The sequence below is a fragment of the Heliangelus exortis genome, chromosome 2 (genome assembly GCF_036169615.1).
Source record: "Heliangelus exortis chromosome 2, bHelExo1.hap1, whole genome shotgun sequence".
Taxonomy (NCBI): domain Eukaryota; kingdom Metazoa; phylum Chordata; class Aves; order Apodiformes; family Trochilidae; genus Heliangelus; species Heliangelus exortis.
Window position 1 is genome coordinate 108001196 of NC_092423.1, and position 12774 is coordinate 108013969.

At 36.4% G+C, this 12774-nt stretch overlaps 1 protein-coding gene across 2 annotated transcripts in view; it reads right to left on the reverse strand.

Moving 5' to 3' along the window:
- The window catches only part of CCDC178 (coiled-coil domain containing 178), a 158698-nt gene that overhangs the window by 2312 nt on the left and 143612 nt on the right, over window positions 1-12774 (reverse strand). The window lies entirely within an intron of this gene.

A 12774-nucleotide genomic window follows, 5' to 3' on the forward strand; every position in this document is an offset into this window, starting at 1 on the left:
GTTCAGTTTTTAACAGATTTCATATGCATGTAAAAATGTAGCTTTATGTGTATGAATGTCTGGCATAATAACAGCAACAACTGAAAAAGCCCTGACAATAGCCTCCTTTCTATAAAAAGGACACTATACACTAGGAAGTTGCTTTGGAAAGGTCACTCCATTCATATCTTCCTCATATCTTGGTTTTCCTCAGCATAATCCTTACACAGTTTCCTCACGTTCCTTTTCCAAAGGGGCAGTCAGCACATGGCAAGAATTAAAATTCAAAGGAAGATACAACAATGTGCATCCTCCACTCAATAACACTCTGGAGCATACCCAGCAATTGCCTTTCCTGTGACAAAATAAAGTCTGGAAAACTTGTTTTGGCAAACATCAGCAACATTATCCATGCTAAACAGACCAGGGTCAGACACTCCTTCCTGACCCTGAGGCCAGCGAGCACATAAGGATGAGACTTTCCAGTCTCCTTCTCCACACTTTGATGCAAAATTACTGCTCTTTGTGTATGTTTTTTCTTCCTGGAGTAACCCAGGGACTATTCCCAGCAATGCTGCCCATTAGGAAGGTGTTCTCAAGAGCTTAAAAATGGAAGAAGGCATTGAATGCATAGGGATGTGGGGAGAGAGGGAGAGAAATGTAAATTGAAAGTAAATGCACTGGGCCACTGTCTCTGAAAAGCCAGAGTGTAACACTGCTGTAACCAAATGCAGTAGTAATGAGATCTGGGGTGAAATATCTAAATGGATGAGACTCCTAAGGAAGAAGACAGAAAATTAAGTGGTAATGTTATTTCACTGGCTTACTGATTTGACTTCTTTGCTGAAGTTTACTGTTTGTAGAGAAGCCAGCACTGGAACCAGCACCACTTGGTATTCTGGTTTCTAAAGATGCTCTGGAACTGAGTGCAGTTCTATGATTCAGTTGTTGGGTTTTATTTATAATTAAAACAATCACCACCAGAACAATATTTTCTGGAGTACCAATACCTCTTATTTGGATCTGGTGTACTGTCTTTTAGTAATAGAAGTAAAAATAATCTTAACATTTTTGGTAAATATAGCCTAATGTAATTTTTAATAACTAATGTTTACAAGTGGGAAAACTAATGATCAGATGATAGTTTATTAATGACATTGACTTGATTTTAAAATAGATTTTTAATAAAACATGTAGGATTTGATTGAATTTTCTTGAAGGGAAATTTTTGGTGCTGGCTCATTGACAAAATGATACTGATACCTCTGCCTAAGGCCAAGGTTTAGCAAGCGTCTGGGTTGTCATTACATGAAAACAGAGCTGTGGAAGTATTCTGTCAATCCTGACATTGAAAAAAAACAACTAAACACAACCTGTACATTATATCTTTGATCTTATTTTGATAAATTATTTCAACCAATGTATTACATTTATGTAAGACAAGTTCTCAAGTTAGGCTTCAGTGGGACAGCAATTTGATTCTCAGCATAGCTGTTAGTGAGGCAGTGCTTTGATTTATTCTTGTTGCCATTTCAATCACATGTTTATGAAGTACTGGGTCATGGGAAAATTTCTACTCCTTTCCTGAAAGAAGTTCATCTTGCTAGAAAGCCAGCTGCACTTTACAATGTACTAATTGCATTAAGTTTATTGCAGTCATATGCTTTATTAGAATTTCAGTGAAAAAACAATCATTCTTTAATTTTAGAAACTGTAAACATTTTGAATATACAGTGACATAAAATCCGGTCACTCATCTTCAATTTGCTCCATTAGTCTGACAGTATCATATCCTACTAGTTCTCACATCATTAGAAATAAAGACTAAAAATACAAGGCATACTTAATGCTTGATTTTCACAGAGACGTAAATTAGGTGTAACTGTAATGAAACTAATGGATTTAAAACACAGAAAACTATCAAATTCAGGCTCTGAGTCCTTAATAGCCCTTACTGGCTTTTCATTTGTCAACTCTTCTACCCAACATATTGCAGTAACAGCGAGGTGCAACATGTGGATGTGGATGTGTCTGAGCCAGACTGTAAAACTTTGAAAAGAGGTGACTAACTTCATTCTTTTCCTGATGAAACCTATTTTAGAATGATTGGGGGGTTGTGGTTGGTTGGCTTTGTTTGGTTTGGTTTTTTGGTTTGTTTTTTTGTTTTTGTTTTTGGGTTTTTTGAGGCCTAGAAGGATTAATTTACTGGAGAAAAGAATGGGAAAAAAGAGAAGATGGAATTAACTTGGGCATGTAAATTCTTTTCTTGAAACATCACGCCTGTAGTCAAGCAATAACTGCCTAAACAGCACTTGAAGCTCAGATTCCTGTGAGATTTATCCTCAAACATTTTAGTTTAGATATGGAAAATATGGGTTTCTTTGATAAGTACTACAACTTGTAAGTATTTAAAAATTAACTCCTGGAGAATTAGCTTCATCCCAGGTGTTGTTCAGCCCATGTTATGATTCACATTTTGGAGAAACTTGTTCTCTCATATAGTGCATCTCGAAGTTACTTAGAAAAGACTTTGTCAAAAATAAATAATTTAATGTGTTTCCTAAGGGGAAAAAGTTTAATGTTTTGGGTACCGTGTCCAGTTCTGGAGTCCCCAAACATAAGAAGGAGGGCCATGAAGATGACAAAAGGGCTGGAACACCTCCCCTATGAAGACAGGTTCAAAGTTGGGTGTGTTCAGCCTGGAGAAGAGAAGGCTCTGGGGAGACCTTTATGAAGCCTTCTAGTACCTGAAGGGGCCTACAGGAAAGCTGGAGAGGGACTTTTTTTTTAAAGCATGTAGCCATAGGACATTGGGTAATGTCTTGAAATTGGAAAAGGGTAGATTTAGGTTAGGCATTAGGAAGAAATTCTTTCCTGTGAGGGTGCTGAGACTCTGAAACAGGGTGTGAAAGGAAGCTGTGGCTGTCCCCTCCCTGGAAGTGTTCAAAGCCAGGTTGGATGGGGCTTGGAGCAACCTGGCCTCATGGGAGGTGTTCCTGCCCATCTGGGGGTGTGTGAATTAGGTGGTCTTAAGGTCCCTTCCAACCCAAACCTTTCTATGATTCTATGATCCTATAACAGCTGCAAACAACCTTTTGTCAAAGATGCAGAATATCAGAAACACATGAAGATACAGTAAATCAACAAGATAATCAGAAAAACATGCAGAAAAACATACGAATAATAATAAGGCTATAAATAAAATATGAATGTCAAATTGGAAAATGCCTGTATTGCCTTAGAAGACAGCAACATTAATGTTGTGGTTGTCATTTTTCCATAAGACTGTGATGTATGAACTGCAACGTGGAGCCAAGCCAATGGTCCATCTAACCCATTTTTTGCTCCCAGTAACAGCCATGATGAGAGGCTATATAAAGAAGAGTATAAGGGCAAAATAAACACACCCAATATTTCTTCCTAGCATTTTCCTACTCCAGAACAGGCATACAGGAACTGACTGAAGAGAATTTTTGCCAGAACTTCACATGTTCCAGCAAACATTCCTAAATTTCAGAAGACCTCACTGTAACCTCAGAGTCAGTTTCCATAGTGTCAGATATTTCTCTTGTTGTTCCTGTAGCACACATGGAAACTCAAAAAAAGGAGGGTTTTGGATTGAACTAAAACCAGCTAGAATATATCCTTAAGTGACTTTGTAAATTCATTCACAGACTCTGAAAATAGATGCTAAGGCCTCTCTGTAGCTAGAAAGTTAATTTGTATTATGCAAGGCCAAGGAGTGTGGCAGAAATGGAGAAAGTCATGGAGAAGCTAACTTGGGTTTCTCTCTGTCATGCCCCCAAGGGCATTAGTGTCCAAGCCTGAAGCTGCCTCCCTCATACATGAGGGACAGAAAACTGCAGATACTCTTTCAGAGAGCATCCATACCCCCTCATGGTTTCACTTGCTCCCAAAAGAAGTTGATTTCCAAACCAATTTCTACATCTGACACAAATTTGCTCCAGTAAACTATTACTTTAGTTTTAAAAAAAGTTCAGCGTTCTCTAATAGGAAAGTGATGTTTAAAGACACAAGTCTATTTATAAGTTTTCTCAAACTATTTCGCATCAAATGGCTGCTCAAACAGGCCACCTTTATGGATACCTACCTCAGTAAGGCAGAAATCAGACTGGCAAAGCTAAAGTGTATGACTTCCCAACCTGAATGGCTATTGGGCAGCAACGTAGCTGTCAGGGTGGCTCTGAGGTTGTCAGGTATTACAGATTGAGCTCCAGAATTATTTGCTGTCCGAGGGACTATAAAGCAATGGAAAACTCTGATGGTTTATATAGAGAAGAAACACAGCTCTCTGATGATCAGTAGAAGAGAGATGAAAACAGCTTTTCATCCTTGAGACACATGGAACTGAGAAAATTAGAGAAAGCAAAGAAAAACTATAAATTATTTCAGGAGACTACATCATCATATTTTAGTTTTCCTAATCTGAAAAGCTAATCTGATTTATCTGGTCAAATAATCTCCTTCCTTATCTGCTCTATATTTCCCCTGTCTTTGAGACTCCACCTGTTAAGAAAAAAGCAGGATTAAAAAAGAATGAGAAATAAATGGAAAAGAAAGGTAATAAGACTGGCAGTAGTTAGAGTCATCATCTGTATATGTCAAAGGAGTCACTACTGAATGTGGGGAATTATTATTATTATAGTGACTTAAATAAGATAGTAAGATTTAAGGAAGACCAGAACTTACATGAAAACTTTTGCTGCATAATTATATATAGACATTTTAAAACGTGTCCTAGTTAGCTTATCAATGAGTATATCACTGAAACTAAGAACATGATGCTCAACACCCTCCCAGATAGCTATCAAAGACACAAGAAATGGTGCTAAGAGAAAAAGCTTGTGTACTCAAAAGTTTGTTGTTCGTTTGGTCCAGTATAATAAAAGATGTCAAGTACCTTGACTTACAAAATCTGCCTTGATTACCTTCTTAGATCATCAGATTATAAAAAGCTACTATTAAAATACTTACTTTAAAAACAGAAATATAATTTTAGCCCTCAAAATAAAAATTGCACTAAAAGGCAACACAGTGAGAGTTTTCATAGTGACTCAGATTATTCATCCTTTGCCCTGAGGAAAGTTGCCATGTACCTATAGCCTAACTTGATCACTGACTTCAATGGGACCAGTTTTAAGTATGATTTTTATTTTGAAGACTTTCTAGTTCCTAGAGGTTAATTGGAGTGAAGCATAGCATTAAAAATTTCCTTGTTTGGTGTAGTCTTTCTTTTTTTATTTCAAAATCATAATAAAAGTAAAACTCATAGCTTTGAAAAATCTGTGCCAAATTAAAAAGGGGATTTTCTGGAGTTATTATAGATAATTAAAATGCTCCAGTAAAATTCCATGATAGCTGTGACAAGCTGGCATGCTAAAGCAACTCAGTGAAACTGCTGCGACCCATCAGAGTTTTGGAGGAGAGTTAAGTGTGAGAAAGAAACTGCTCTAGTTCAGTCTTTAGCTCTTTAGCTCTAAGGTTATTGCTCCAGTGCCAGTAGGAGCACCAAAACCAATGCTGAGTCAAGTGATGACACAGACTGCACACCCTTGTAGCAATGCTGAGTAGTACAGGGATGAGATTTCTTGTCTCTCTACAGCACTATTGAGAAAGAACTGCTTCTGTTATATTTTTCTTCAACAGTCAGTTCTCACCCCATTTCACCACCCCTAAAAAAAAAAAAAAAAAAGAGAGAGAGAGAGAAAATAAAAAAAAGAAGAAGAAAAAGATTTTCATGAACAAAGCTCTTCAGTCATGACTTAGCCAATAGTAGCATCTTTTCCTTTGTCTCAAATACAGATTTCTGCTCTGATGCTGCACATATGCTCAATTCTGACAGCTCTCAAGCTCAGGAAATATCCAATTCATTTTGGAAAAAATACTTAAGAGAACACTTTCAAATGAAGGGTTAAACTTGATGTAAACTTGATGAGTTAAACTTGAAACTCCTTAACCTGGAGTATCATAAGAATGCATTTTTAATAACCTGTTAGCACAGGTGCTGTAACAAGATTTACTTGGAACTTTGCTTGAACAAGGAGTGGTTCTTGTCTCTAGGTTAAGAATCATAGAATCATAGAATCATAGAATTAGCTGGGTTGGAAGGGACCTCAGAGATCATCAAGTCCAACCCTTGACCCACCGGTGCGGTTGCCAGACCATGGCACTGAGTGCCACATCCAGTCTCTTTTTAAATGTCTCTAGGGATGGAGAATCCACCACCTCACCGGGCAGCCCATTCCATTGCCTGATCACCCTCTTCGTAAAAAAATTCTTTCTGATATCCAGCCTAAATCTCCCCTGGCACAACTTAAGACTACTTCCAATGCAAAGTCTCAGAAAAGCATAAAGATGAGAACAGAATCATAAAATCATAGAATGGTTTGAGTTGGAAAGGACCTTAAAGATCATCTAGTTCCAGCCCTGCAGCATGGGCAGAGACATCTCCCACTGAATACTTTGCAGAGAAACCAGATACTTTCTACTAGAAAACAGAGAGGGGAATTGGACAGTGATGTGCCTTGCACAAAACAGGTATTATAACATTTTTATTCACTTTTTGCTTATGTCCTTTATTGGTTCCTTCTGTACCTCTAGCAGCAGCCCTTCAGAGTACGCAGTCAGATGACAGTCACATTATATTGGTTGTGTGACAGACGTTTACTGATTTGTCTCTAGAAAGGATTTGGTTTCCAAATCTATCTTCCCAGGCATAAGCAAGAGATATGATATGAGAAGTTCCTAATTTTTACTTCAGATGCTTCAGGTAGTTGTTTATGTCAAAAAAGAAATGTTTATATCCAAGTTATACTATGTTAGCCAAAAAAAAAAAAAAAAGACTGAATTTTAGAAAATGAAGACTGTATCCTGGTAAGAAAGAATAGGTGGCTATGAACAAGTCTGGAGAAGCAACAAGCTAAGACGTTGCATTTGCAGCCTGGATGTTTTCAAAGGATGCATCTGGAGATAATGACTGGATTCGAGGAAGCTGCTCATAGTAAAATAATGTGCAGCATTTAATACCTGCAACTTCGGAAAATTACAGTGCCTGTTTTAAGAAGTTTCTTGTAAGGAGTTTTCCACGAGCAATGCTTGAGCGAGTTAATCAAAATACAGGATAACTATTACAGATTTTATAATTTTGCACATGCCATTCAGGATTCCATTCCAATAGGTCATTTGATTCTCTGCAGGTGGCTCCGTTGGTTTCTGGAGTAGTGTACGGTGAATTACATGTTACAGAAATGAAAGGCAGTTATAATTCTGGATAATACTGCATTTGATTCTACAAACATCTTTAGGCCTAATGCAAAGATTCCTTTGAATAATTTATCCAGCTAAGTGTCTCTGGTCCCAAACTCCTAATTTAAAAATGTTGATGAATGAAGTATCTCTTTAGCTAATAAATGAAGTATCTCTTTAGTTATCCTTTGTCAGCAACATTCATTTTAATGGAAAGTGAGTTTACAGGGTTACATGATTGAACTACTGAGCCAAGTCAGTGTTGGCAAATGATGGGCTAAATTATTGATGTTACACACTAATGAATTCTGATGAGAAATAAAATACAGACATTACATTTCAAGTGGTTCATAATTATTTTTGTACTTTAAAAGCAATTTTATTCTTTTTCCAAATCATACTGGTTCTGTAAAACAAAAACATAGTTAGTGATTATAACTAAAATTATTGAGTTTGAGGCAAAAATGCTCCTGTAAGTTTTCTTATGCAAGTATAATGCTATTCACACTAGGAATATGATTTCTTCTTATACTTCTGGGAAAGGATAATTAAATTAAATGCCTAAATTTTTAAACTGCTGTCTTTAAATAGAATAATTTACTTTGCAACCATAGTTTAGAGTTCAGTAGATGAGTTTATAATCTATGATATATCAGCATGTTTACTAGAGATGTTCTGAACTACCATAATTAATTCAGGTAACGACAAAAACAGAAGAGCTGCCAAAATGGAGCTTTCAACACATAAACAGTTCATCATTAAACCTGTGTTTTGATATATGTTAAAAATGGGTAGAAGGAGGTAACTAAACTTCAGATAGCCCAAAGTGATGTTGCAAGGTTGAATCATTAATTTAAAATGTCATTTCTCTGATCCTCTGCTCACTGTACTGGATAAAGAAATTTAATTTCTTAGTTTTTACTTATAAAACCAGAGCTAAGCATTTGCTCATTTGGCAACAGTATAACTTTATAAATCCAATCCTTAATCTTGTCTTCCTAAAAATGGGCTTTTCCTAATTATAGACTGAATGCTTCTGTCAATTGCTAGAAAAGCAAATCTATGAGGTATCATTTCCTTTTCTTGTTGAAATATAACTGAATAACCATCATATTTGTTGGCTCACTGCTGTATTCTCTTGTCATCCAAAACTACCATTGGCTTCTTGAAGGAGTAAGCACATGCAAAATTGCTTTGGTTTTGCTTATGAAGGGGATATTGTGATCAGAATGATCAATCTTGGAAATGATTGTCGTATGTAGCCAAGCTCTCAAAAGAGAGATTCATGAGCTACAGTTCGAGCCCTGCCAAAGACCTAAACCATAAACAGCGTGTCTGTGGAAGACACAATCAATCTTCTGGCATCCCTCAGCCAAATTCGTTCCTTGCTTAGTGTCAGAATGGGGAAGGAGGAGGAGAAACTTAGGATTCGTGGATCAGGGTGAATAACTGGAGCGTAACATCTTCTTAGACGTAAAGCTATCTGTTGCTTGCTGTGTGGCCGTGGCCAAGGTTATAGATGAAGTTTGAGTGTGAATGGTCCATATGGGTGTAAATGTGGACACTGGTGTCAGCTGTGTTGTATCTGCAGCTGTAAGATAGAGCTGTTGCATCATTTTTGGAGATAAACAAATGACATCTGCAAGACTCATGAGAGAAATTAAAAGCATGTATGAATGCTTTATGATACTACAAAATATTAGTGTATTTTAAATAGTATGGCTGTGAAGAATGCTATCATAAACCTCAACGTTACCTACAATTTGGCCTTAAACTTGAAGCCAGTGCTCAAATATGTGTAGCTATTTTAGCACTATTAAGACTTCACCAGCAGCAGTATCTCAGGACTCCTGTGATTTGGGTTGCAACTAGGGACCTTGAAGTAGTAATATAGTAGTCTTCAGATTCTAGAAAAGGCATCAAGCACAACTTTAATTTTTTTTTAAACTTTTCAATTCATGATACAGTGTCTCAGCACATTTTTATTTCATCAAGTTTACACTCTGAATCTGTAAGGGAGTACAGAGAATAATATGAAGCTTAAAGACTGCTGTAAGAGTGACATCACTCAGAGGATCAATTTTTAAGAATCTGGAAGTTTCTCTTGTCTTTTAAGGCCTACTGGTTTGAGTTGCCCTGCTGACAGCAAAAGCAGAAGAGATAATAAGCTTGCCACTTCCTCAGATTAGATTGAATTGTTGAGTGTTTGGCCCACAAATACAATTTATTCTAAGTACAGGTGGAAAGAACGTGAATTCATAGACTGTGTTTCTGGATTCTATTTATCTTTAATGGAAGAATAAATTTTGCTTAATGAGAAATGAAGTTGGTCTAGTTAAATGAGTTAAGTGAGTTAAATCAGATACTGAGTTACTTGTAGTGTACTTTTATTCTGTAAACTTGTGTTTCATAATTTAAAAAAAGTTTACATTTCTATTAGTGTATTTTAAATTAAGATATTTCTACGTGGGGGTGTTATAAAATACAAGAAAGCAGACAAACAGGGCTACTCTGGTGACATAGAGAGAGGGATTACAGGAAGTGATGTTGCATTCTGAAGAAATATAACACTTAGGTCTTTGAAAAGAAATTTAGAAATAAGTGTCCTAGATTAGTTGTCATCCTTCCATTTTCACAATTTCTATTACTCAAAACACATGTGGATATTTCTGCACAAGAAACATACAATGAAAATGTACACCTGCAAACAAATAATTCATCACACCAAGGATTTGTTTGCTTGCAGAAACCATCTTCTATCCTCCATCCCTGATGGACAACTAGCAGCATTGTTTGCCTTTCTCTTCCTACTATTCATTAGACCTTTCAGGTGACAGCTGCATTTCTAAACTACTTGCTTTGTATCAAGTTTTCATTCATATAGTGAAACTTCCAAGAGAAGCCATAAACGAATTGGCCAGTTAAGGCCACTATAGGTACCACAGGACAGAAAATGTTTGTGGTTATATCAGCCTCTAGGCATGGCACTTAGAAAAATGCAAAGTTTATGTGAAACTAAGGTGTGCTAAGGTATAATTGGCACAAAACCCTAAATGCAACAGAGTTGTGCCAAATGATAGGTACACTTCAAATATAGTAATGAAAATTATGTCAAAATAAAGACATCAGAGTTTTGCCATGTGATAAGCAAAATCACAGACCATGAAAATGAGACAAAGAAACGAAGCAGGTTCTAATTTCTTCTATGAACTGAGCTTATTTTGAGATTACTTTGCTCTCGCTCACTAGAAGGGTCCCTCTCATCATATAGCAACAAAATAAATGGTCATGAACAATTTGTTTATCTATTCCATGGCATCTGCACTAGCCACTACAACCTATATCAGAATTACATTCAAAGATTTTAGTGAATGCTTGTCAGTGTCAATTCAATCTACAAAAATCTATCCAAAGATAATCACTTTAAGGATTGAAATAAAATGTGAGATCACATTTTGAAGAATTCCAGTTATTATTATCCCAACTTCATATGCATTTGAGAGGAAAGCCATATATTTTTAGAAAGTATTATTAGATGCTGATTTCCACCCTTCTTTAGAAGCCTGTTAACCAAATAACAGGTGCAGAAGCAAAAATAGCCAATCTCAATTCCCTTTTAACTGTACAAATTAAATATTTTATAAATGAATAATAAATAAATAAAATAATAATTAATTCAATATTTTAAATGTTTACTATGAATAAATACGACTAAATACAAAAGCTTAGAACCAATTAAAAGGTGTGCAACCATGTCCCCCTTAAGAAAAGTTATCTGTCATCCAACCCCATATGTCTCCAAGACAAGACAGAAACAGCAAGAATGCTGAAGTGAAATCAGCAGGCAAAAAAGCCACAACTGAGTGTAATCAGCATAAACAGTGATAACTCAACCCATAACAGAGAAAAATAAAAGAGAAAGCATTCAGATTTTGGAGAGCCTCAGCCCTGAGGGACACCATAACACACCTGTGTTAATAAGTTAAGAGAACAGAAGAGGCACTTAAATTGACTGCCATTTGACAGCTAAGAAACAGGTTAAGACTGAAAGGTTTTCAGGAAGCCAAAAGGGTAAACCTTAATCTTGGCATACAGGGTTACAGATGATCCTGGAACTGCACTCGCTCTTTCCTGGAAGAGGAGGTAGATCAGGGTGCAATGAAAACCACAGATTTTGCACAGTTAGTAAAACATTTCCTCTGGTGAGATGCAGTGTTCACTGAGGTGCTCTCAGTAGATTCAGCAAAGTTTCAAAACTTCAGTAGTGAATGGTCCTTTCTTTGCAAAATGGCCCAAATAAAGACAACACAATATAGATCAAACCTCTCTTCTAGTGTAAGCTGGTCTAGTTCAGTACAGTGGAATTATTTTGAACTACAACAGCTTTGCCAGAAAGTTTTAAAAGATGTGAGGATAAACAAGCAACTTAGTAAAACTGAGGAAAATGTATCACTGATGGCAGCATTCTGTAGTCAAAGTGACAGTCTGTGGGTTGATGCTTCATTCCTTTCTGCCTTGTGGAGCAATCTAATGAAAATTGGTAAAACTGCAACCAACTAAAAGTTTCCAAACTCTAAATCTTGATGATCTATTTTTTTATATCACTTTGCTCTGCCGTGAATGGCACAGATCTATTAAAACATAAGCCTATACTATTTCTTTTTATTTTATTAAAAAGGTACCTTTGCTGTGCTACCATTGGAAAAAGTATGCAAGAAATGCTTTAAAGTTACAAGGAGAGTGGCAATTATTTTATTAGCACTTTGGCCCCCAAATTAATTCTAGCAGAACTATAGTCAAGATAAATCATCTAAAAGGATGGACTTAATTGAAGACTCTAAGGATTAAAGCACAGCCACACTCCTAAATAAAGCTACACCTGCCATCATATATCATTTCTGCAATTAGATTAGCTAATTGAACTTACTTAAGAGCCAAGTTATTGAAACGGTACTGGGAAAACAAAAGTTGTTAACAAATGCCTTGCCTATACATTTCAGGGAGAAAAATATTTACTTTTAATATATTTTTCCTTAATTAAAGAGATTACTTTATTATTTTCTTCTGGATTAAAAAAGTATTCAGTAATTTTAGAGGGATTTTTGAAGACTCAATTGCTCCAGCAAAATATAGGATATGGACTGCACCAACTGTGATGGTGATTTTTCCTCCACATTGCTCTGTCACATTTCTTCAAACCTGGGCCAGAAGAGATCTCCATGAAGATCTTATTTGAAGAAAAGCTGTCACCTACATCAGTGACAGCCTTTGCTTCTCTCCTGCCACATAGGATGTCCTTTGACAACTAAGATAACAAAGTCTATGCGAAAAGGCAGTGTAATTTGTGATGGAACTCACAGAACTTGCTTTGACTAAAAAGATAAAACCAAAGTGTGTTTTCAGACCCATTAAGTATGTATGTAAACTGCCCAGAATGAAAGAAGAGCAGAGCAGTCCTCATGCACTTCTAGTACACTTCAGGAACTGTTGCATGATGCAGTTCTCACCTCTCAAATTCTGGCACTGGTT